We start from the raw sequence: 27,844 nt of genomic DNA, 5'->3' as shown, positions 1-27,844 counted from the left end.
TATAAGTAGTCCTAGCTTCTCCTCTGCAGGAATAAGCTTCATAATGGCAAGCCCAAAGACTGAGGGCTTGAAGGCCACGGTCTTTTAATTTATTCCTATAGATGCAAAAGGTAGGACATTTTCCTTACGTTATTTCAATTGAGATGTGACCCGCTTCATTCAAGATCAGTCTTATTCTATTTACCAGATTTCTTCATAAGAGGATAAAACACACAGAAAAAGAAAGACAAAATTAAGAGAAGCTCACAGATAAAAGTTCCAAAGAAGCTAAGAGAGGACCCACAGCAAACAGAGAAGAAGGCATTGAAGCCAGAAGCTGAAAGCAAAGAAACCTGGGAGAAAAGGACCAACAGACGCTGCCCATGTGACGAATGTATCCTGGATGCTGGCAGCCTGTCTTCAGAGTCCAGGTATCATCTTACTGAAACCTTGAATTGGGACATTTTCACAGCTTAGGAAGTTTAAACTGTAAATTAATAAACCCACATTGTTAAAAGTCAGGCCATTTCTGGTATATTGCACTTTAGTAGCTTTAGCAAAGCAAAACAGTACTCTTCAGTCAATGGTGCTTGGTTTTTAACAGAGACCTTCTGTCTAATCTTTTCTACTGTGATTTCTCCACATTCCCTAAACTGGAAATTAGTAGAAAGCCACCTATGTTAAGCCTGAAATTGGCATTTAAAAGGTATAAATAGGCAAAAACACCTGCCTTAGGCTGTTATAATCTCAGTTCAAAGAAAGTTTGAATGTATAAATAAATGTCATTAAGGATATGTATAAAAACCCAAGCAAGTCTCATACATTTTTAAAATATTTTTATTTAAGAGAACAAACAATACCTTTAATACCACCAAAAATGGATATTTTAATTGGCTTAATCATAGACATTTTTAAATAAAGTATCCAAATAGTCATTGTAAAACTTGTGTTTGCACAATAAATTTCATAAAACAATTTAAGATTAAGGCAATGAGAAAAAATCTAAATTCAGATAGCAAAGTTCTTAAATTCTAAACAGTAAACACTAAATTAAGTACCATTTGATCAGCTGCCAAAATTGTGAATGTTTTCAAAATATCAAGTAGAAGGTTATTACAAATATTGACATTGCTATAGTAATGACCTATATTACTGCTTTCAGGAAAATATGAAGATAACAAATAATTTTATGATTAATATATGAAAATCTTAACCACCTAAAATGGATATCTTAGTTAGCTTATCCATAGGCATATTGAAATAAAATATCTAAGTAATCATCATAAAGTTTGTTTGTACAATATGTTTCATAAACCAATTTAAAATTAAAGCAAGGAAGGAAAAAAATCTATAGATCTACATACTAGAATTTCTTAGATTCTAAATATTGAACACTATCTTAAATACTACTATCAAAACTGTGTGCTTTCTCAAAATATCAAGTAAAAAGTTATTACAAATATCAACTTTGCTATAGTAATGACTTATGTTACTAAACGTTTTCAAATTTTTGATTTCAGGAATTTATTTTATCTAATATTACTACAGCAGCCTATAGTTTTTTTTTTTTTTTTTACCTTTTTTTTGTTGTTGTTATATAGATATAGATAGATAGATAGATAGATAGATAGATAGATAGATAGATAGATAGATAGATAGATAGAAATGCACACAGACAAAGGAAAAAGCAATAATTTTCAATGCACCCTTCAACAAGTAGCTACAGAACAGGTCTCAGAGTTTATCATGGGCTGCCATTCTCTCACCTCAGATTTTTCCTTCTAGCTGCTCCAAAACACTGGAGGCTTTACCAGAGTCATAATAAGGGAATCATACAGTATCTGTCCTTTTGTATCTAACTTACTTCACTCAGCATCATGTCCTGAAGATTTGTCCACATTGTCAAATGTTTTGGGACATCATCTTGACTAAATGCTATTCCTTCACATGTACATAACACATTTTGTTTATCCACTCATCTGTTGATGGGCACCTGGATTGTTTCCATCTCTTGGAAATTGTGAATGCTGCCACTATGAACATTAGTGTGCAAATGTCTGTTCATGGCACTGCCTTCAGCTCTTCTGGATATATACTTAGTATTGGTATTGCTGGGTCTTAGGGCAACTCAATATTTAGCTTTCTGAGGAACTGCCAAACTAACTTCCACAGCAGCTGAAACATTATACATTCCTGCCAGCAGTGAATAAGTGTTCCAGCAGTGAATAAGTGTTCCAATTTCTCCACATCATCTCCAACTTTTATACTTTCCTGTTTGTTTAATGCCAGCCATTCTTATAGGTGTGAGGTGATATCTCATTGTCATCTTAATTTGCATCTCTCTTACAACCAGCGAAGACAAGCAGCTTTTCATGTGCTTTTTAGCCACCTTTATTTGTTCTTTAGAAAACTGCCTATTCATTTTCTCTGCCCACTTGATAATTAGGTTGTTTGTTCTTTTGTTGTTGAGCTGCATAATTTCTTTAGGTATACAGGATATCAAACCTTTATCTAATATGTGGTTTCCAAATATTTTTGGAAGTAGAAGGTTATTCTACTAGACATTGAGCTGGTTGTCTCTTCACTTTTTTAACAAAGTCTTTTGAGGCACAGAAGCTCTTGATCTTAAGAAGTTCCCATTTGTCTATTTTTTTTCATAGTTTGTTCTGTAGGTGTAAAGTTTCAGAAGCTACCTCCTATTATTAGATCTCGAAGATGTTTACCTACATTTTCTTATAGACTTTTTACATTACTGGCTCTTACATTTAGGTCTTTAATCCATTTTTTAATTTTGTATAGGTTGAAGGCAGGGTTCCTCTTTCTTTCTTTTTTTTTTTTTTTTTTTTGACTATTGAAATCCAATTCTCCCATGTCCATTTATTGAAAAGACTATCCTATTGCAGTTGAGTGGTTTTAGGGGCCTTATCAAAGATCAGACATCCATAAATTTGGTGTCAATCTTTGCACTCTTGATTCTATTCCACTACTCAGTCCTTCTATCTTTGTACCAGTACCATGCTGTTTTGAGCTTATGGCTTTGTAATAAGCTTTAAAGTCATGAAGTGATAGTCCTCCCACTTTTCTCTTCTTTTTAAAGATATCTTTTGCTATTCTTGGTCTCTTTCCCTTCCATATAAATTTGATATCCAGCTTTTCCAAGTCTTCCAAGTAGATTGTCTGGATGTTGATTGGTATTGTATTGAATCTGTCGATCAAGTTTGGGTAGAATTGATATTTTGACAATATTCAATAATATTCCTATCCACGAGCATAGAATAACTTTCCATCTATTTAGGTGATTTTTAAAATTTCTTTCAGCAATTTTTTTTTTGTAATTTTCTGTGTATAAGTCCTTGATATCCCTGGTTAAGTTTATTCCTAGATACCTGCTTCTTCTAGTCACTATTTTGAAAGGATTTTTTCCTTAGTTGTCAACTCAGATAAGTCATTGCTTTTACATAGAAACATTACTGATTTTTGCATGTTAATCTTGTATCCTACCACTTTGCTGAATTTGTTTATTAGCTCAAGTAGCTTTGCATAAATTTCTCAGAGTTGCATTATTTCTCATGTCATCTGCAAATAATGAAAGTTTTACTTCCTCCTTTCCTATGCGGATGCCTTTTATTTCTTTCTCCTGTCTAATTGCTCTAGCTAATACTTCTAATACAACGTTGAATGATAGTGGTGACAACGGGCATCCTTATCTCATTCCCAATTTTAGGGGGAATGCTTTCAATTCTCACCATTAAGTATGATGCTTGCTATGGGTTTTTCATATATGCCCTTTACGATATTGAGAAAGTCTCCTTCAATTCCTAACTTTTGAAATATTTTTATCAGGAAAGGATGCTAGATTTTGTTGAATGTTTTTTCAGCATCAATCGATATGATCATGTGATTTTTTTCATTTTGATTTGTTAATGTGCTGTGCGATGTTGATTGATTTTATGTTGAACTACCCTTGCATTCCTGGCATGAATCCCATTTGGTCATGATGTATAATTTTTTTAATGTGGCATCGAAAATGACTTTGCTAGCATTTTGTTGAGAATTTTTGCACCTGTGTTCATCTGGCTATTGGTCTGTAGTTTTATTTTTTTGTATTTTTATCCAATTTTGGTATTAGAGTGATATTAGCTTCATAAAATGAGTTAGGTACTGTTCATTTATCTTCAATTTTTTTTTGAAGAGTTTAAGCAGGATTGGTGCTAGATCATTTTGAACTGTTTGATAAAATTCTTCTGTGAAGCCATTTGGTCCTGGTCTTTCTGTTGTTGTTGTTGCAACATTTTCGACAACTGGCTGAATCTATTTATTATAATTGGTTTGTTGCGATCTTCTATTTCTTCCTAAGTCGGTATAGGTAATTTCTGTGTTTCAAAGAATTTGTCCATTTCATCTAACTAGTTTGTTGGCATATAGTTGCTCATAATATTTTTTATGATTTTTTTAAGTTTCTTCATGATCTGTAGCAATGACCTGACTCTCATTTCTGATTTTGTTTATTTGGGTCCTCTCGCTTTTTTAAAATTCATTAGTCTAGCTGGGGGACCATCAATAGTATTGATTTTCTCAAAGGACCATTCTTTCTATTCTTTTATTGTTTCTCCAGTTTGTTTATATATTTCTGCTTCAGTTTTTAGTATTTCTTTTCTTTTCTTTGTTTTGGGGTTAGTTTGCAGTTCTTTCTCTAAATTATCCAGGTGAGTAGTTAAATTTCAAGTTTTGCTTGTTCTTGTTTTTTTTTTTAATACAGGCAGTTAGGGCAATAAATTTCTGTCTCAGTATTGTCTCTGCCACATCCCATAAGTTTTGATGTGTTGTATTCTCATTATCACTTGTCTCCAGATATCACAATTTCTCTAGAAATTTTTCCTTAACACACTGATTATTTAAGAGTGTGTTGTTTAATCTCCACATATTTGTGAAAGCTCTGGTTCTTCAGTGATTATTAAATTCAAACTTTATTCCATTGTGATCAGAGAAAGTGCTTTGAATAATTTCAATCTTATTAAGTTTATAAAGACTCAGTTTGCATCCCAGCACATGATCTATCCCAGAAAACATTCCATGTGTGCTAGAGAAGAATGTATATCCTGGTGTTCTGGAGTGTAGTTCTTAGATCTAGTTCATTTATCCCATTGTTTAGGTTCTCTATTTCTTTGTTGACCTTCTACTCTATCTATAATAGAGAGTGGTGTATTGAAATCTCCCACTATTTCTGTTGGTATGTTTGTCTATAGCTCCCTTCAGTTTTTCCAATATGTGCCTCATGTACTTTGGAGCTCCCTGATTGGGAGCATACACATTTATGATTGTTGTTTCTTCTTGGCAAATTGTCCCTTTTATTAATATGCAGTGTACTTGTCTCTTATGATGTCTTTACATTTAAAGTCTATTTTGTCTAATATTCGTATAGCTACTCCTGCTTTTTTTGGTTTTGCTTGCATAAGAAATCTTTTTTCCATCCTTTGACTTTCAATCTAACTGTGTCCTTGAGTCTAAGATGCATTTCTGGTAAGCAGCATATAGATGAATTAAGCTTTTTGATCCATTCTGCCAGTCTGTGTCTTTTAATATGTGAGTTTAATCAATTAACTTTCAGAATAATTACTGTAAAAGTGGTGCTTGCTTCTACAATCATGTCCTTTAGTTTATATTTGTCAGATCTATGTATTATTTAACTTCTCTCTCTTTTTTCCTTTAAGTTTTCATTACTCATGTTTTTCAATTCTGTGCCCTCCTCCAGACCTTCCTCTCCTGTCCTTTTTTTATCTGCTGAAAGGGTTCTGTTTAGTTTTTCTTGTAGGGCTGGTCTTTTGTTAAATAGTTCTCTCAATCTTTCCTTGTCTTTGAATGTTTTCATCTCTTCATGGCTGGATAAAAAATTCTTGGTTGGAAACCTTTCTCCTTTAGGAACTTAAATATATCATACCACTTCCTTCTTGCTTGCATGGTGCCTGGTGAGTGGTCTGAAGTCAGTCTTATGTGTTTTCCCTTGTATACAGTAGATTGCTTTTCTCTGCTGCTTTCAAGACTTTGTTTCTCTTCAACACTTGAAAGTCTAATTAATATGTGTCTTAAAAGAGGCCTGTTCAGATTTGTTCTATTTGGAGTTTGCTAGGTCTCTTTGGCTTGCATATTTATATCTTTTAAAAAGGTTGGGAAGTTTTCACTGATTATAGCTTCAACTTTCCCCACACTTTACTCCTCTCTTCTCCTTCTTGGACATGAATGATTCTTATATTTGCATGCCATAATTATAAAAAGATTCAGTTGCATTTGTTTTCCATCTTTCTTGCCATTTGTTCTATGGGTACTCTAATTCAAGTGTTCTATCTTCTAGCTCACTTATTCTTCCTTCCGTTTCTTTGAATCAGCTGTCATATGTCTCCAGTATACTTTTAATTTGGTCTACTGCATCTTTCATTTCTTTGAGATCTGCCATTTTTCTATTTAACCTCTCAAATTCTTCTTTATGAACTTCTAGTGTCTTCCTGATATCCCTTACTTATTTACAATATTCTTGAATAGTTGTTCGATATTGTGTTTCCCCTCTGGAATTTTGATTTGGTAATTTGGCTGAGCCATTTCTGCTTGGATCTCCACATGCTTTGTGATTTTCTGTTGTGTTTGGGGCATTTGGTTATCTTGATATGGTTATTTTGCAAGTTGGTTTCTTTCACTCTTCTAAGCTTTTGTATTTACTTGATTTTTTGCTAAATGTTTCCTTTCACACTTTGTTTGTTGGTTATTCTCCATAAATCAAGGTCCAGATTTCATGTAGGGGATACAATTAAACTTAAGGGTCTATTAGAATCTAGGCCGGGATGCACAGGCATGTCAGTGGCAGAAAGGCTTCCACCACTCAGTAGACCCAGGCTTGACTACCAGCAAATGCACGCATCAAAAAAAAAAGAAAGAAAGAAAGAAAAAAGAGATAATAAAATAATAAGATAAAAATATGAAACACAAAAACAAGAACAACAAAACATACCTCAAGTAATAGGCCCCAGAATCAAAAGTTGACACCCCAGGATATACTGGGAGCGAAGTATGGCTGGTGCCCACCAAAGAGAAAGAAAATGTAAGAGAAAAATAATAATGATAATAATAAAAATAAATTAAATGATACAATAAAATAATATGTGAAATAAAAATAGGAAATAAAGAGTAAAAATATAAAATATGTATAAAAATAAAAAAATAATGAAAAGAGCAATTATCTTACTAATAAAATATATAGAAAGAATATATTTTTAAAAAGGGAAAAAGAAAAAAAGAATGTTAACAAAAAATAAAATAAAAAACAAAAGGCAGATAGGGAGTTAGCCTGCCTGTACTTACCCCTTCTACCCAATAGGTGACTACCATGAGGCTCCTCCTCCCTCAGGCTCCACCCTTCCCCCTGTCAGGTGCAGCCGACCTGCACTTACTGCATCAGGCCAGCAGGTGGTGCGCCCAAGTCTCCTCCTCCCTTAGTCCTGCTCCTCTTGGATGAAGCAACCGGAAGTGGGTATGCTCTGCAGGGGGCAGCTCCAGACCCAGGGCGGCCTATTGGCCAGTCTCTGTCAGGGGCACTGGGGAGCTGATTCGCAGCACTGTCTGATGTGCCAGACACTGTGCCTGCAGGCCAGCTATTCCTGAACCTGGCCAGGTGCTCACTACCCCACCCTGAGGCCCTCCCCGCGGTGTGTGATGGGCTTGCCTCTGGTCTCCCTGCTGGTGCTGCCACTATGACCCGGTGCCGACGTGTCCCCAGTCCCGCGCGTTTTCTCCCCGACCCCCATCTTGTTTCACAGAGGAGTGAACTCACTCCTCTCCGCTCTGCCATCTTCCCGGAAGTCGCAAGGCTTATATTACTAGTAGGTTCTGGAGGTATTCCCGCAAAAATGAGGAGACAAAGATGCCTATTATTAGTCTTTCTAGTCAAAATTATGGAGCGGCATTAGCCTTCAAAGTAAGGCACCCTCCCACACACAAAATACTGTCTGTTAAGAAAAAGATGTTGCTTGGTCATAAAAATACGGAGGGGGAAGCACAAATGCAAATGAAATTAATCTGCATGTAAGCACTGCCCAGGGATAGGGATTCTTACCCACTCATCTTACAATATTGAAAATTTTAATGTAAATGCAATGCTTAGCAGGGAGCTACAGCTAGAAATTAGAATAAACAACTTTATATAGTTCTGGTCCCATTAAACATTTCTTTCATCTAAATACCTTAGTTTTAATTCCATGCTCATTGCATAACTTTCTGCTTCCCACATAGGTTTGTCTACATAGATGAATAATGCTATTAATATGGACTTAAATTAGTATATACTTTAAATATGTCTAGTTTAAGGGATAATCATTTTCTTGGAAGACTAATTAGCTTCTGGTGATGATTTGAATTCTCATGTAAATAGACAAAAAGAAGCGAAAGTTCTGATGATATAAATTGGGATAGTTTCATTCATGGACAATTATATTGCTCATTTTAAATTAATAATTGACATTGTGGTATCTACTTCTATTTTGCATGAACTTTAATTACCCAAATCTCTTTCTTGGGTCCTGATTATCACAGGTAGTGGCAGAAGTGATGTGCTTGGATATCAAAGGAGGGTCTAAATTCAGTTAGACTTTCTTTGAAAGTACCACTCTACTATTTCCAAATGTAACCCAGATAACCCTCATTTCTACAATTGATACTAGAGTATATTTCTTATATGCACAACTTTGAACTTGTCATTACTATAGTAAAAATTAAAAACTGCACTGGCTACTCATTACCCATCACATGAATAGCAAGAACATTTTCTATACAGTATGACAATTTAATAACTTTCTTTAGAGCATAGGCTTAAAAAAACAATTGATAGTTAACCAGTATATACTATATGTTTACCCTGTGCTGAAGGGTTATCAAGAAACATATGAGACACAAAGTATTTGGTTTCAATGAGTGCACAATCTAGTTGAGAAAAAAAAAATAATTATACTTAAGTCAAATAAAGAATTGTTATGTAGTAAAGTTCAGGGGCTTTGGAGTTCTCACAGATTATTGAGGACATAAGAGTTGAAGAGATTATAATAGTTGGTGACATGACAAACACGTGACACAAAAGACGTGACAGTTAAAATATGAGAAAAAGCAAAGGTTCAAATGAGCACTATGATAGAAGCAGAGAGATGACTGGACTTCTGTATTAAATAGTGTAGAGTGGTGCTAATGAATGATAGGCAAGAGGCTGCACAGCTCAGATATAGCCACTTTAAGGAACAGACTGCATTGGTCTTCATATTGAGATAGTAGGATATTTTTCTTCAGCATGGAAATGATGTTGAAACAATATTGATCTAGCAACCAGTGGAGAACAGGTTAAGAAAGAAATTAATAACAAAGTATTGAGGAGAGAGGGAAAGAAATACCTGAATAATAACAGCATTTGAAGTTCTGTATGGATCCTCAGCACCCAACATCGCAATATGCGCATTGCTACATATTTGGAATCCATTGTTTTAAGACTGAGCCATTCCCTTCCACACATTTCTTTATTTTTCTTTTCTTTTTGAAGAAGTTGTAGGTTTATGGAAAAATCAAGCAGAAAGTACAGAATTCCCACATACCCCCCACCTCCCACCCCCACAGAGCTTTCCCTATTATGAACACTTTGCATTAATAGGGTACCTTGTATTAATATGAAACAATTGCAACAACAATAGTTTTATAGCTATATAGGAACGATAGTCCATAATTTACGTTTGGGTTCATTGTTTGCGTGTGCAGTTGTGTGTTTTATAAAAGTTTTATTCTGGTAACATATCAACAACCAAAAATTTCTTCTTTTAACCATGTTCAAATATGGTGTAACTATATTCACAGTGCTTGCTACAATCACCAGCATGCAGTACCAAAACTTTCCCATCATCCCAAACAGAAACTATGTACCAATTAGGCATCACTCCCCATTCCTGACCCCCAGCCCAGCCCCTGGTTAGTTTCTGACTCTATGGATTTGCACAGCCTTGTTATTTCATATAAGTGACATAATGTGCTATCCGTCCTTTGTGTCAGGCCTATTTTACTCTACATGATGTCTTCAATATTCATCCATGTTGTAGCATGTATCAGAACTTCTTTCCCTTTTATTTTGGAATAATAGTCCACTGTTTATCCATTCAACTGTTGATTAACACTTGAGTTGCTTCCAGATTTTGGCAATGTTTTGACACATTTCTTGCATATACTTTTATGTACCTTCTCTTATTTACTGGCCTTATTGTTCATTATTCTGGTTTTATCATCATTTTGTCATTTAGATTTGATACTCTTTTGAAACTATGATTTTGGCTCATCTTGATATTTCTAGTTCCCTCCTTGGTAACATATCAACAAGTAATACTGCTTCTTCTACTCGTTTTGACTAGTATAAGGATCCTCCTATCCCTGGGCCACCCTTTCCAGAAGAACTCAAGTGGTTCAAGTCAATCCTTGAAGTATGGAAATGGCCAGACTGAATGACGTGAAAGAGACATATTTCTTGACCCCTGTTAATACAGAAATTATCATAGAAAAAGCCTTATAGACTGAATTCTGAAGTTTAAATTATGAAACATTCACTGTGACTCTTAATATTTATGAAGAAGGACAGAACAAAAATCAATCTTAGAAATAATGATATCACATGCAAAAAAAGAAAACATCTATTTTACTCTTTAGGAAAAAAAAATCCAAAACTGAAGACATAGCATACTAACATTAATTGACTTTACTAAAAAAAAAGAAATGAAAAAGATAAAATAAAAACAATGGTAGGTTTAGAGCTTTTTAAAATAGCCCTAAGGCTCTAAACTCAGAAATCTGTAATGTAGGTGCCAGATTCCAAATACTTCTTGTGTTCATGAAATGACTACATAAGAATGTATACAGTATTTGGAGTCCCTGTTTCTTTTAGGATAAGCTCAGGACATCTTCATCACTTAAGTGCTTATTTTTTAGAAAAACATCTATTATTTCTTTCTTAGAACCTGGCATTAGAATTAAAGGCCTATGCTTCTATTAGGCAAATATGTGGTCTCATGTCAATCTGTATATCAAAATAATAGGCTCATTTCACTTTAATGTATAGATTTATAGAGTTGAATATTCTTACCATCAGATTACAGTGATAGGAATCATAGCATTTACCATGTAGCAAACAGTCTTCTAAATACTTTATATACTTTAATATTCACAGTAATCCTAAGGAACTAAACACCACTGCCACTCTTTGCAAAGGAAGACACTGAGAAACAAACAGATTATTCAACAACTCTACAGTCACATGATGAGTAGGAATAGAAATAGAAATAAAAACCCAAGCTGTCTGGCTTTAGAGTTTGCATTCAACAACACAATACTAGTATTGATTCCAGACAAAATGTCTATTTGCTCACTCCCTAGCATATAGCATGGTATCTGGCCCAAGATGAGCACTTGAGTAAATAGTTGTTGAATAAATTTAATCAACTAAGGCTTGTTATCTAATTTTTTGAATATTATTGATATCATCATTAATGATATTCAAGAGTTTTTTAAAAATCTTTGTTGGATATTGAATCATGTCCCCCATAAAAGACATGTTCAATTTCTGATCTCCAGACCTGTGGGTGTGAACTCATTTTGTTTAATATGTTATTAGTTGGTGGACTGGGGTGTGGATGTGAATCCTTTTGTAACTAGGAACTAGAAGATGTTTTTAGGTAAGGTGTGGACAAACTGAATGAGGGCAGTCCTTAATCCAGCATGGCTAAGATCCTCACAGGCAAAGCAACGTGGACGTGGAAGTAAAGCCAGAGAAGGAGAAAGAAATTACCATATGGCAGAGGCAGAGATGCATCCACAAACCAAAGAACCCCCAGGATTGTGGCAAACCGGTATCAGAATGCTGCAGATTCCATATGGGTTGGCAATACACTCATTTTGAACTTCTAACCTCCAAAACTGTAAGACAATAAATTCTTGTTTAAGTCAACCAGTTCAGTCCTGGCAATCTGAGACAATCTTCTAGTATGAAATGCATTGAATGAAAAGCTAAATATCTCTTCTAAACCCTAGTACCCTGTCCCAGAAATAACTTAACAATGTGTTTTTGGTTTTGGTTTTGGTTTTTTTGCATGTGCAGGCACCGGAATCAAACCCAGGTCTCCAGTATGGCAAGTGAGAACTCTGCCTGCTGAGCCACCATGGCCCACCCTAAACAATTTCTTTTTAATGTTTATTTTGGGGTAACTTTTATAACATTAAATAACATTTGCAATTCCTTCCTTTGCTTAATCAGGGTATATATATAGTTAATATTAAGGTTAACTTGCTTAGCTTTAGTTTCCTCTTAGCTTTTTAGCTCTCTTTGGGGCCAATCCAAGCTTCCAGTGTAAATGCTATCCCAGATTTTCAACTCCTCAAATTTAGCTTCTCTATGCTTAAGCAAACTGCCCTATGTTGTATTTTATGGGGTAGTGATGAAGGAAGATACTGGTAAATTTTCTGAATATGTGAATGTCTAAAAATTTATTTGCTTACCTTCATACCTGATTGAAAGGACAATAGTACTTTACTTAATGGTCATTTAGCATAGGGAAGTTTGAAGGCATTGCATTGTGATCTCTAGATTTCAGTGTTGTGGATAGTAAATTGCTTCCAATGTGATTCTCATTCCTTTTTATGTTAACTGTTTATTTGGAATATTTCAAGATTTTCTTTATATCATAATATGTTAAGACTTTCACCAGTATTTGGTATTTAAAAAAATATTTATTTATTTCTTCTTTTCATTTTCTCTTTTTCCATTCTAGAACTACTATAATTAGGATGTTGGAACTCTTGAATCTATGCTACATATTTCTTAAACTTTTCTCACATATATATTATATATGATACATAATTTATATAATATAAATATATTATAACTCTAGTCTCTACTCAGAATTTCCTTTGAATTTATCTCATAGGCCTCCAAATTAAGTTTATTTTTTAATCTACCCATGTAATTTTATTTAACAAATATTTTAATTTCCAAGGACACTTTTCTTTAGTTATTCCTTTTGCTTTGCAGGAAATTTTTAATTTGTGGCTTAAATACCCCTAAAATTTCTTAAGACCATTAGACTTTTAAGTTTTCTCTTTTTTTTTTTTTACCAAATTTTCATATTTCCACTGTGATGGCATCTGTTCATCTTGTTCTTCTCACTTATACTGGTGATATTTGTCGTCCAATAATAGATCATCTTTTAATGGTGGACTAAGTTTATTAGTATAGGGAGCTGGGTTGTCTTTTCTCTACAGTTTCATCATCCTGTTTTCCAACAACATTCTCCCTTGAAAGAGGTTAATGTTAAGCATATACTGCATAGGTAGTATAGGCAGGAAACTGGTAGGTAGGTGGAGAACCCTTATAACATATGAGCTCTTTGATCTCTAAATGATGCTCTTTTAGTAAATTCCCTTCTTAGACAAAGTTGCCTTTTCCCCTTTTTTCCTTTTTCCCTTTCTATTCTAGGAAAACAAGTTTACCTCAAATTCAAAGTATGCTTGAATTACCTGCTGGATCTCACTCTAAGGGACAGCTGCCAGGTAGATTATGTACTCATTTTAGAGAGAGAAGTTTAAATGCTTTGTATTGGAGGTGGGGAAAGGGGGTGTGTTGGTTTGAAAGGATGTGTGGACCCTAGAAAAGCCATGTTTTAATCAAAATCCCATTTCGTAAAGGCAGAATGATCCCTATTCAATACTGTATGTTTGAATCTGTAATTAGATCATCTCCCCGGAGATGTAACCCAATCAAGAGTGTTTGTTAAACAGGATTAGGGGAAATGAGTCTCCGCTGATTTGGGTGGGTCTTGACTGGTTTAGTGGAGTCCTATAAAAGAGGAAACATTTTGGAGAATGAGAGATCTCTGAGAGAGTAGAGAATGACATAGCCACGAGAAGCGGAGTCTACCAGCCAGTGAACTTTGGAAATGAAGAAGAAAAATGCCTCCCAGGGAGCTTCATGAAACAGGAAGCCAGGAGACAAAGCTGGTAGATGAGGCCATGTTCGCCATGTGCCCTTCCAGCTGCAAGAGAACCCTGACATTGTTCGCCATGTGCCTTCTCACTTGAGAGAGAAACCGTGAAAGTCATTGGCCTTCTTGAACAAAAGTATCTTTCTCTGGATGCCTTTTATTGGACATTTCTGTAGACTTGTTTTAATTGGGACATTTTCTTGGCCTTAGAACTGTAATCTAGCAACTTATTAAATTCCCCTTTTAAAAAGCCATTCGGTTCCTGTATATTGCATTCTGGCAGCTAGCGTACTAGAACAGGGGGCTATTGCTAACAATAGAATTAAATACAAGAAGAAGGGAGAGTATTGGCTAGTCCCTATTTATAAACTGTAATATTTAATTAATGATTCCGATGTCATCTTGATAACCCATTCCTACCCTTTGCATTTACTGGTTCCAAGCTGACCTTTTCAGGGTTACCTGGGGAAGAACAGATTGTCTTCCAGTTGGGGGTTCTTGTTATGGATTCTGAGTCAATTTCACTGTTTTGTTTCTATCCCAAAGTAATGCTTCAAAACATCTGATCTAATGATGGCACTTTTTCTAGTTTTCCAGAAATCTTTGATCTAATTTAAAATATAATTATAAATTATATTTTATAATTTTAAATACAATTTTAAATTATTTCAAAAAGACCCTGGAAGGTGGGATAGGATAGGAGAGATGACAAGTATTCTCAAAACCCTCATCTTGAAACAGAGTATAGCTGTAAATCTCATTTCAATTAAGAAAAAAGTAATTGTACAACTCTTGATGTATGTCCAACACTATTTAGAATTTTCAACATTTTTATCTAAAGGTTTGAATAGGACCATGAAATTCAGAGACACTGACCTGAGACTGGAAGCTACAATCCGACAAGATGTGCGGTGTTGTCATAGCTTCGATTAAAAGACAGTCATGTTTCTTTAATCCATCATATCAAATAGATGAAATAATGAATGAATGATGAATTTAAAATTATAGGTATAGTTATTTCAAAGATTAAAGGTTTAAAGAAAACCAAGGAATATAGAGATGTAGCTCTAACTTGAAGACATGAAATTTACTTATTATAAACTTTGAAGGTCATTTCTACTCTCCAAGCCCATGATATATGCATTCAATAAAGAAGAACATTTAATTCAGTTTCACAAATTAAAGGAAATAAAATAATAGATGTTAACAGCAAGTAATTTGCATGCATATAACAATTATAAACCAAACACATGGAAAGGAGTGAATTCCAAAACAGACTTTTATGCCTGAAGTCCCAAAGAAAAAGATAAATAAAAATAAAAATAATTAAGATTCCATAAACACCATCTTTTGGCTGAAGATAAATTCTCAGCATATTCACAGGAACAACCCTTATCAACATTATTAGTAGTTTAAAATATCAGTACTGCAGTCATAAGTGAAAAGCCTCCCTAATATTACTAAAATAATCATGAAAAATAAATAGCTTTCAAAAGTAAGATGCTAATTCAGAGATGATGACAAGACATAGATTTTCAGTTTAAAATAAGACTCAGGTATCAAGAATATGCATCTTCTTCATGTTGTATTCAGAACATCTGAAAGACTAATGTTTCCTTTATCCTAAATAAAGTATGTTCACTTTCCCATATTTTCCTAATATTTTCCATATTCTGCAATTTCAAAAGTCAAAATTAGCATATTTTGATTGAAATGTATTTTACTCATGGACTGAATAGAGGTACTCACATGCACTGAAACACCATGAGAATTCATTCTTCAAACACATCTCTCTTCCTTCACTGACAGAGTAATAAGCAACTGAGAAAAACATATCAATGGAAGGGGAATAAAGGTATGAAATTTGCCATTTTTTCTTTAAATTTGAGATCTTCAAAATGAACTTCTTAAGGAAGTTCTAAGTAGTATTTCTATAAATCACTACATTTTCTTTTATAAATGCAACCAGAGATCTACAGATATTGGTGAAAATGAAAAATCCTCAATGACATCTATCTGTTACTTAAAAATTGGCTTAACATTACATTCTATCTCTTTACTGTTAAAAATAGTATTTTTTTCTTTTCCCTGTTTTTTTAAATATCTATTTATTCTCTTTAATATCCTGCATATTGTTGTTTCTGACATTTGCTTTATAAATATATATATTTAAATACATGACACCTACGATGTGCCAGTTGCTGAGCTAGAAGAAAGTGTAATATTTTCCCTTAAGGGGATCACAGTTTAGAGGAATACTCCATTTATTTTCTTCTTCAACCACTAAGAGTGGCAAAATGTAGTCATTAATGCTATTTGCATTCATTTAATTTCAAGGGATGGAGACAATCAGAATAGCTAAGGGATAGGTGAATATTGCCTACTGTTTAAATGGAAGGAAAAATCTCATGAAAATCCAGGAAGTTGGAAATAATTTAGGAAAATGGAATCACGGTTCTAACACCTGAGTTGTTTTATCAACCCCTTAGCAGTCTAAGTTATTTGATCTCTAATCTAGTAATCAGTTATTAGCACAACACAGATATGAATAAAATATTTTTCTCTCCTTTTGCCTCATTTTAGATTTCTAACTGGCTAATTTCTTTGTTTACCTAGTCCAAACTCCTGAAAGAGAGAACCCAAATAGTCCAGTTAATAACTAGCATTCCTGTTGATGTGCTCAATTATGATTTATCTTGAGTCGTATGATCTTTCCTGAGCCAGTAATTTGTGGCCAGAGTGGTAGGAAAACCCAGCAAAGACCTATTTGCAAGAAATTTCTTAGATTCATAGCTAGGTGTGAAGAATTTATTACCTCAGTCTGTCCAGGATCCTGTGGGAGGCTTGGAGAGCTGCAGTTGATCCCACATTTTCCAAGAGTCAAATGTAATGAATTCTTTTAGAATTTTCTCTGTTTTCTTCTAATATAATTATAAATTTCTCTACTTGACTTACATGACTCTCCAAAAATCTTTCAGCACAGCCTGGAAAGTATCATTTGTACTAGTCAAGTACTTAATCGATAAACTCTACAGTTTTTGTGGCCACTTTAATTTATTAGCTGCTCTCAGCCTTCAGTCACTTCTGAGCTGTTATAAATAGGAGAACAGGATGGAAGACCTACGGTCTACACCACTGACAATATAATCAACCTTGGATTGCTGCCTCCTGTGTATCATTAGAAAAATGTTGTTACAAATGGAACTGTATTCTCTAAAAATATGCTGTGAAAAACTGTATTTGAATAAAAAGCAATCACTTTATGATTTGTTATTTGGATTTAGGTAGAGTTTGTAACACAATCTGCTTTGAATTGAAGGACAAACTGATTATTGATAGTATGTTTTTATTCCTTCAAATTGCATTTCTCCATGGTTATATAGAAGTCTGAGTTCTTCAGTTAAAAATATTTTGCCCTGAGGACTTCCAGGAAAATGGCCAAATAGAGTAGCTCCACATCAGCACTTCTCCATGGATAAGTTAAAGGGAAGGGAGGGAGACTGAGGTGGTGGTTTGGGAGTGCAGCTGACCTGGGGGAGCCTTATGTACCACATGCAACAGCCCTAGTTGCAGAGGCCAAGAACTGAAACGCAGAGAGCTGGAGCCTGGCACGGAGGCATGGAGTGGCAGAACCCCCAGGAGTGCATGGGATGGGGAGCCAGGGACTAGGAAGTAAGGTAGGCCACGTTCCTTGGGTGCACTAGCCTCACCAGCGTAGACCCGTGATGAGCGACTCACCCCAAACTCTATGCACCTGAACCCTGTCACCCACTCCCATACCCCGAGCTCTAAGCACCCCCACCCTACCATCCCTCAGTGCACATACCTGCCTCACACCCCCACCCCAAGTGCAGCCAACCCACCTTTCCTGCCCCCTCCCAAGCACTACCTCCCCCTCTCTGTTCTCTGCAGGCTGTTGCCAATGCATGAAGGCTGTGGGCACTAACCTCCATACTCAGGCTACCCCTGCACCCCTACCCATACTATCACACAGCCTCATCCCACCCCATCCCTGAACTCTGCTCATCAGTCTACAGCACTCCCAGGACCACATACGCACACAGGCCCCCAATCACATTATTCAGCTCCAGGACCTGCACTTTACAGCAGTCCTAGAACTGCACATGTGCATGGCCTTCAGCCACACTTTCCAGCTCTGAGAAAGTGCTGACCTGCACAGCTGGGTCACATCTGCCCCCAGTCCATGAAGACATAATGCCAACCTACTACCACAGCTCTACGCATGTTCACAAAGGGTCCCATGCCTTAGACCAGCTCACACCATGGTTATGCCTCCCAGACTAGTGCACCCGCACAAATACATCCCTAGCTACTGGGCACCCATGTTCACAAGCATCAGTGTAACATCCCAAACCCACGCCTATACCTATCCTGAAACAAATCACCATGCTGAGTGCTCCACCCAGTACCCTGCTCCCTGCTGTATAACCATCCCGCAAACACAAGGCCTTAGACTACTGAAGGAAATCAACTCCCAAAGTAAATCAATCAAGATATTTACATGTGATGAAGACAGCAGAAGATCACTAAGCATATCTCAATGCAGACAGATATAACCCTGCTTAAAGAACAAATTAAAACACCAGAGGAGACACAAACATTGGAATAACTGATCAAAAATGTTCTTATAACTCTACTTATTGAAAGAAGTGGGATAGCAAAAGACATAAAGGAGATCAAGAAGACAGTAGAAGAGCATAAAGAGGAATTTGATAGAATAAATAGAAAAATAGCAGAAATGACAGAGATTAAAGACTCTGTTGACCAAATAAAAGACATACTAGAGGCGTACAACACCAGATTTTAAGAGACAGAATAAAGAACAAGTGATATAGAAGACAGGATAACTGACTTCCAAGATTCAAAACAGCAAATGGCAGAAAAGATGAAAAAAACTTGAATAGGAACTCAGGGAAATGATAGACAAAAGAAAGTGCACAAATATAAGAATCATTGGTGTTTCAGAAGGAGAAGAAGAGTAAAGAGCTAAGAAGAATAGTTGAGGACATAATGGGGGAAAACTTCCCAACCCTCATAAAGGACATAAATATAAAAGTCATAAAAGCCAAATGAACTCTAAACAGAATAAATACAAATAGGCTTTCCCCAAGACACATAATAATCAGTCTGTTAAGCATTGAAGAGAAGCAGAAAATCCTGAAATCAGCAAGAAGAAACAATCTACATACAAAGGAAACCAAATAAGACTGAGTTCAGACTACTCAACTAGCACCATGGTGGTGAGAAGGCAGTGGTATGATATATTCAAGATCCTGAAAGAGAAAGACTTCCAGCCAAGGATTCTGCACCCTACCAAATTGTCTTTCAAAACTGAGGAAGAGATTAAAGTTTTCACAAACAAAGACATCCTGAAATAATTTGTCAATAAGAGATCAGCCTACAAGAAATACTAAAAGGAGTTCTGCCAGTTGAAAAAAAAAAAAAAAGGCAGGAAAGGGAGGACAGGAGGAAGACACAGAATTGAAGAGTACCACCTGGGGTAATTTAAAGAATATGAAGAGAAAGAGGGAAAAGAATATGTAGATCTAACAAACAAAATAAAAAAATAAGATGGTAGATTCAAGAAATGCCTTTTCAGTAATAACTTTGAATGTTAATGGATTAATTTACCAATTAAAAGATGCAGATTGGCAGAATGGATTAAGAAACATAATGCAGCTATATGCTGATTCAAGAGACTCATCTTAGACACAAGGATACAATAGATTGAAAGTGAAAGGATGGAAAAAGATTTTTCATGCAAGTTGAACCAAAAGAAAGCTGGGGTAGCTATACTAATATTGGACAAATAGACTTTAAATGTAAAGACATTGTAAGAGACAAAGAAGGACACTATATACTAATTAAAGAGTCAATTCATCAAGAAGATATAATAATCATAAATGTTTATGCTTCCAGTAAAGGAGCTCCAAAGTACATGAGACAGATGTTGGCAAAACTGAAGGCAATGATAGATGTTTCAGCAATAATAGTAAGAGACTTCAATACACCACTCTCCTGTAGAGATAGAATAACCAGACAGAAGATCAACAAGAAAATAGAGAAGTTAAATAACTTGATAAATGAATTAGACCTAATAAACATATATAGGTCACTGCACCCCAAAGCAGAAGGATATACATTCTTCTTTAGTGCTGATGGAACTTTCCCCAGGATAGCTCATATAGTGGGGCACAGAACAGGTCTGTATAAATTTAAAAACATTGAAATTATTCAAAGCACTTTCTTGATCACAACGAGATGAAACTGGATTTCAATAATCAGCAAAGAATGAGAACATTCACAAACATATGGAGATGAAATAACACACTGTTAAACAACCAGTGGGTCAAAGAAGAAATTGCTAGAGATATTAGTAGCAATCTGGAGATATATGAAAATGAGAATACAACTTATCAGAACCTATGGGACCCAGCAAAGGTTGTGCTGAGAGGAAAATTTATTGCCCTAAATGCCTATATTAAAAAACAAGAAGGGCAGACAATGGTGGCCCACCAGCAGAGTTCTCCCCTGCCATGCCAGAGACCCCTGGGTTCAATTCTTGGTGCCTGCCCATGAAAAAACAAAAATAAGAAAAAGTGAAAACTGAGGCCTTAACACCTGGAGGAACTTGAGAAATAACAGAAAACTAACCCCAAAGTAAATAGAAGAAGAGAAATAACAAAGATTAAAGCAGAGATAAATGAATGGGAGAACAAAAGAACAATAGAAAGAATCAATAAAACCAAAAGTTGGTTCTTTGAGAAAATCTATAAAATTAATGGGCCACTAGCAAGACTGACCAAAAAAAAAAGAGAGGATGCAAATACACAAATTCAGAAATGAGAAGGGGTACATTACACAGACACTGAAGAAATAAAAGAACTCATAAGAGGATACTATGAACAAGTACACACCTACAAACTAGACAACATAGATGAAATGGACAACTTCCTGTAGAGGCACAAACAAGCTACACTGACTCAGGAAGAAACAGGAGATCTCAACAAACCAGCGACAAATAAAGAGACTCAATCAGTCAACAAAAATCTTCCTATAAACAAAAGCCCAGGGCCAGATGGCTTCACAAGGGAACTTTATCAAACATTCCAAAAAGAACTAACACCAATCCTGCTCAACCTTTTCCAAAAAAACTGAGGAAAAAGGAACTCTACCTAACTCATTTTATGAAGCTAATATCATTTTAATACCAAAACCAGGTAAAGATGCTATAAGAAAGGAAAACTACAGACCAATTTCCCTAATGAACATAGTTGCAAAAATTCTCAATAAAACATTAGCAAATTGAATCCAACAACATGTTAAAAGAATTATACACCATGGTAGGTGGGGTTTATAAAGATGGTTAACACAAGAAAATCTATTAATGTAATACAACACATTAACAAAGCAAAAGGGAAAAATCACATGATCATCTCAATTGATGCTAAAGAAGCATTTGATAAAATTCAGCATTCTTTTCTGTTAAAAATACTCCAAAGGATAGAAATCAAAGGTAACTTCTTCAATATCATGAAGGGAATATATTAAAAAACGACAGCCAGCGTCATATTCAATGGAGAGAGACTGAAAGCTTTCCCCCTAATATCAGGAACAAGACAAGGATGCCCACTATCACCACTATTATTCAACATTATGCTAGAAGTTCTAGCTAGAGCAGTCAGGTTGGACAAAGAAATAAAAGGCATCCAGATTAGAAAGGAAGAATAAAACTCTCATTTGCAGATGTTCTGATATGATACTTGGAAGATCCAGATAAATCTACAGCAAAGTTACTTGAGCTAATAAATAAATTCAGCAAAATGGTGGGGTATAAAATTAATGTGCAAAAATCTGTAACATTTCTATACACAAACAATGATCTAGTTGAAGCTAGAAGAACTGAAAGCAATGACACAAACAGATATTTGTCCACCGATGTTCATAGCAGCATTATTCACAATTGTCAAAAGATGGAAACAAACCAAATGCCCATCAACAAATAAGTTGATCAACAAAACATGGTATATACATATAATGAATATTATGCAGCAGTAAGACAAAATGATGTCCTGAAGCACATAACAAGATGGATGAACCTTAAGGACATAATACTGAGTGAAATTAGCCAGATGCAAAAGGTCAGATACTATATAATTCCACTTTTATGACCAGCATAAAAGTATAATCAGAAACTTATAATACAGCATATAGGGGACTTGGAGACACATAGATGCTAAGAATGGGTGAAATATTAGCCAATGAGATTAAACTCCTATATAAAGGAATGGATAGGAGTGAAGGTGGTTCTCCAGTGTGTCTATAAATAATATCACCATATTGAACATGAACAGGATTGAAAGGGGTTGTGTAGACCTACATGTCCCACTGATTAACACTAGAAATATGAATTGGTTCTCACAAGCATCACTTCAAAGATATGATTCTTGTGCAAAGAGTGTTTAAATCCAAGGTATAGAGGGAAAACTACTATTGCATACTACGAGCTATGTTCAAAAGGAAACCATCAGCTCTACCAGAGTAACAGAGGGAAATAATGGAGTGAGGAACAAGAGTTAAGAGGAGATTTAGATTTCCTATTTGGCGAGGGTGTGTTTATTAGTTTTCTTTCTCTCAGGAACAAGGAAATTATCTAAAATTAAGAATGTTGTTGGACTGTGAACTTTAAGCCCTATGCATGATTGCCAATGAATGCAGGTGACTGAAGGATGTACTGAAGGAGAACTAGATTGGCGAATAATGGTGTGTACTTATGAACGGAGGTTGTGCTGCTACAAAAAGGAACAAAGTTGTGAGGCATGCAATGAACATGTGGGACATTTGGTGAGACAAAACAAGCCAGAAACAAAAGAACAAGAATGGTATGGTCACCTTTAGAAAATGCTTATCGGAAAACAGGGGCCTAGATTGTAAGCTTTTAGAGCAGACATATTAAGTCCAGAGTGGTGGTTGTTAATTCTGAATTTTGAGAGTTTATTATATATATATATATCTAAACCTGATATTTAGAGATAAGAGTGAAGCCGAACAGATTGGGGTTAAAGTAATTCAGAACATAGAGGTAAGGAAGACATTGTCTATATTTTAGAACCACACATACTCTTTGAGACCAATAGAAGAAAGGTTTATTTGGTCTGGAACTAAAATTTTCTGTAGTGCATAATCTAATTTAAACTATCTGTGTACCTCATTTGAACAATTGAAACACAGGGAGCAAAAATAAGAAAGAGGTCCTTTAATCCTATATTGATTATTTAATGCCTGGATACATCTTAACAATATATTAAGCAGACAATCAGAAAGTATTGGCAAAGTCCCCTGAGGGATGGGAGAGAGAATATGGAAATATTAAACCTTAGCATCAGGGAATCCCCTGATACTTTGTCAAACTTTGGGGACACCAAAATCAAAAGGCCATGCCCTCGATCATGAGGACTACTCTTGTGAAGCTTATGTGGGTAGCATAGAAGTTTAGACTATCTATAGTCATGCCTAAGAGTTACTTCTGGAGACATCTATTGTTGCTCAGATGTGGCCTCACTCTAAATCCAACTCTGCAAGTGAAATTATTGCCCTCCCCACTACGTGGGATATGACACTCAAGGGTGAAAGTGTCCCTGGTAACACGGGAGATGACTCCCAGGGATGAATCCAGGCCTGGCACTGCAGGATCAACAATTCCACCCTGACCAAAAGGTGAAAAGAAGTGTAATTAATAAAGTATCAGTGGCAGAGAGAATTCAAATAGAGGCCAGAGGCTACTCTGGAGGTTGCTCTTATGCAAGCTGCAGTTAGACCTCTCTACCTATCATAACCTGCCAACCCCCAACCAGGACCATTCCAGCCAATCCTAAAGAACACCTTGGGCAATATATAAGATTCCACAAGGGTTCCAGGCCCTGGAGTAACTTTCCAGAAACCTACAACCTCCAGATAGGTTCCTGGCCCAGGTAAGTCCTGAAAACTAGCCTGGCATCTCCAGAACATTAGATAGTTCCATCTTCTTGCCCCATATTAGTGACAGACCCTTCCAATATGAGAAATTTAGAATTGCCATAGCCCAAACACCCCTAAAGAGAGGGATGGAAAGATCAAAGGAGATGGTGGATTTAAACAGAGAAAATAGGACTTAACAAATGAATATGAATACTAAATCATTAAACTGATATCTCTTTTAGTCTCCAGTATTTTTGAGCAACTAGAAGTAAAAACTTAAAATTGTGGAATTGTAACCCATGTCAAAGTCTGAAATATTTTTTACAAATAATTTTGGTGCTCTGCTTTGAAATATATAGCTTTTTTGTATATGTTATTTTTATAAAGAAAAAAGAAGGAAAACAAGTCAATTGTGATGGTAAAAAGTATTTAAGCCCTCTAGCCTCCTGTATTCTGGAACAGCTAGAAGAAAAATATGAGAGAATCATATGGTAGCCCACAACAAACTCTGGGATCTATCCTGTAACTACCTATTAAAAAGTGCTTTGAAAATTATTGCTTTTTTACTTCTTTGCTTTGTATATATGTTATCATATTCAATAAAAAAAAGTTAAAAATAAAAAAATACATATATTTGGCCTTGAAGTTGAAAAACAGATTTTGGGAATAACAATGAAGCAAAAATACTAATATAAACATCCTCAAAGCAGCCTGATTACATAAAACTGTCAAGTTAATAAATGACTAAATTCATATCCAAAGGTGTCCCATGAAAACAGAAATAATAAGATGAACAGTTGGCATATTTATTATGAGGAATTGACTGTGAATAAATTATTTAGGTAGAAAATAAGACAAAATTACAATAATCATGAAAACCATATTTTATAGCTTTACATGATATTTTTAGAACAAGCTCAGATTTGTTCCTGAAAAGATAATCATGCATCAAACTTCTCATTAATCTCTAATTTGTTACTATTTCAAAAAGTATATATGTCTATGTCTAAAATTGGTTGTAAATATGTCATCACAACTACAAGTGTCAGTACTATCTTAATCTAAGTGGATAATTGATTCCAGTAATGATATGAAGTCAATTAAATCTGAACATTTTACATCTTAAAATAAAATGAATCTATTTTAAATGATCTTACTTTTAATTTAGGCTAAAAATGGGGGGATATACTTTTTAGCATTCAAATTTAATAACTTTTTAAAATTGTTTTTCAAAAATCTTTGAAGTATAAATATATACTTATGAAAATGCTGATCTATAATAATTTAATGTTTTCAGCATGCAGTTTTCCTTTCAATGTTACAGTTCATAGACTGCTTTGAGACCATGATGAAAATATTAGTTCCTTACTCCAAAAAGTGCAAACAGTCATGCCCTCACAAGTACAATTTGGGACTGTGGGTGGAGGATGTCGTGGACCATTAGAAGCACATATGGACCCATGGCCATCTGGTTAAAGATTCCTGTCCTAGAATTTAAAAATGTTAGGATAGAGCTTTCTAGGCCCTATGGCAACTTCTTCCTTCATTTAGTCAACACTCGCCCGACAAAACTGTATTGCCTGATTTTATAACATTATATTCCAGTTAGGAATCTATTGGTAGAAAATCCAACTCAGACCCACCTAAGAATCAAAAAAAAAAAAAAAAAGTAATTGCTTAGCTCAGTAACAGAAAATTCTGGGGGTAGAGAGGACTTTAGACATAATTAGACATAAGACTGCTTCTTTCTCTCCATATCAGTGCTGGTTTTCCTTTAGATTGGTCTCTGTTTCTGTTCAAACTCCCTCTTCATGGAAAAAATGGATTCAGTATCTCCAGATGTTATGCAGCCTTTGTTTCTGTTTTAATCTTAGAGGAAGAACATGAAATTATCTGTCCCAGAAGTCATACTGAAGTTTCTGTGCATACCAATGGCTCTGATTTAATCACATACCTAAACCAATTGTTATGGTTACACTCTGATTTCCGATACCTGATTACCCATATCTACTCCTGCATGTCCTCAGAGCTAAGAAAAGGGGCAACTCTACCAGGAATACATAAGAGAAGGAGGTAAATATCCACGGATAATGCTATGATTTTCAGAGAAAAGAGTGAATAGATGCAGGAAGTAAAAACTCAACAAATGCATGTTATCTGTATAATCTATGTTATCTATCTATGCTCTCGGGTGATAGAAACAACTAAAACCCCAACCCTCAAGGAAGCCTCTGGTTTATGGGCTGAAATACCTATGGTACCAAAAATATACATACTTTACAAGGTCAGGAAGTTTTCATATCATTGCATAATTTCTGAAGCTACCAAACTGTTGACCTGCCCTCCAGTAAAAATACCTTCCCAATTTTCTTGGTACCAAATCATCATTATTAAAGCCAATCCATTCATGCTGTTTGAGTATAGGACTCTGCTAATCAATATAAACTTGTTAATAAACACTAATTTTTTTATTACATAGTAGGTTCTAATGTTTCACGATCACTCCATTTATCTCAGCCAGGATTATTCCAGAATTAAGCTTATTTCAAGGACATTTTTATCTATACCTTGCCAAACTAAACTGCCCAGCCTAATTATTCCTTTTTTCACGTTTTATTGTAGTTATACTAAAATTCTTACAGTTCTGTGAAAATATCATGCTGCTCCACAATTATACTCTTTTGACATGTATTTTTTATGTCATGTTATGTCAACTTACCTCTGAGACTTCCATTCTTCCCTTCAAAAACAAATCCACAATATTCACTATTTTTTCATTGCTCCACTGCTCACTGTTAAACACTCCTTTCATACTTATCTTTACCTTAAAAAACAATTCTATTGAGGGAAACTCCAAATGATGTCTTTTCCTCTTTACTAGAAGAACCCCCAGAACTTCCCTCATCTCTATAATGGAAAAATTATATTTGCTAATCCACAGTATTACTGTGACATTTGCATGAAATACTATAAGTGTGTGGTGGTTTGAAGCTATGTGATCCAGAAAAAGTATATTCTTAAATATAACCCAGTACTGTGTGGGCTAAAGTAAATAGGACCTAATGATGAGGTTACTGCATTTAGCATATGGTATGGGTTGGTTCTTTTTTTCGCTTTTTTGGGGGGTGCATGGTCTTGGAGTCGAACCCAAGTCTCCTGCATGGAAAGCTAGCATTCTAAGACTGAATCACCAGTGCACACTAAAAGAGCATTTCAAAAGAGAGGAGTGTAAATCCATCACTAATGCTGATTAATCCAATGGGGCAGTGGTACTATCTTTAAAGGAGGTTTTTATTTATTTGTTTATTTATTTACATATTTATTTATTTTTCAAACCCAGGTCTCCCATATGATAGGCAAGAATTCTATCACATGAACTACCCGTGCACCACTCACAGTTTGGTCCTTAATCCTATTACTGAAGGCGTTATAAAGAGGAACACAGAAAGAGAAAACTGGAGGAAGCGGCCAGAAGCTGAAAGTCAACAGAAATGGAAGAGAATGGAGAAGGTAGAACAGACCTACATGTGTATGGCCATATGCCTGGAAAAGGCAAGGCCAAGGGATCACCAGCAGCCTGCCTCAGAATGCCACAGTCTTCTGGGAGGGAATTTTGCCTTAATGATGCCTTGATTTTGAACTTCTTCTTGCCTCAAAACCATGAGCCAATAAGTCCCCATTGTTTAAGCGAATGCACTGCTTGGTAATTGCTTTGACAGCCAGGAAACTAAAACAGTGTGATAGCATCATTGACATACAAATAATAGCCATTCAGTCAACATCAGTATGCCTTTTCTCTCTACTCCTGTTCACATCAATTGCACTCTCTACTTGCATCACCTTATTATCAA

General features: G+C 35.4%; 1 long non-coding RNA gene across 1 annotated transcript; it reads left to right on the top strand.

Moving 5' to 3' along the window:
• The first annotated feature begins 7,757 nt into the window (after positions 1-7,757).
• Positions 7,758-27,614, top strand: LOC143677900 (uncharacterized). The gene is made up of 3 exons (XR_013172973.1): positions 7,758-7,847; positions 25,868-26,066; positions 27,334-27,614. It is a non-coding gene; the product is annotated as an uncharacterized LOC143677900 (long non-coding RNA).
• The last annotated feature ends 230 nt before the right edge of the window (positions 27,615-27,844 follow it).

The sequence above is a fragment of the Tamandua tetradactyla genome, chromosome 3, assembly GCF_023851605.1.
Source record: "Tamandua tetradactyla isolate mTamTet1 chromosome 3, mTamTet1.pri, whole genome shotgun sequence".
Lineage (NCBI taxonomy): Eukaryota > Metazoa > Chordata > Mammalia > Pilosa > Myrmecophagidae > Tamandua > Tamandua tetradactyla.
Note: the sequence above shows the minus strand (reverse complement) of the source record. Positions and strands in the feature narration are given on the sequence as shown.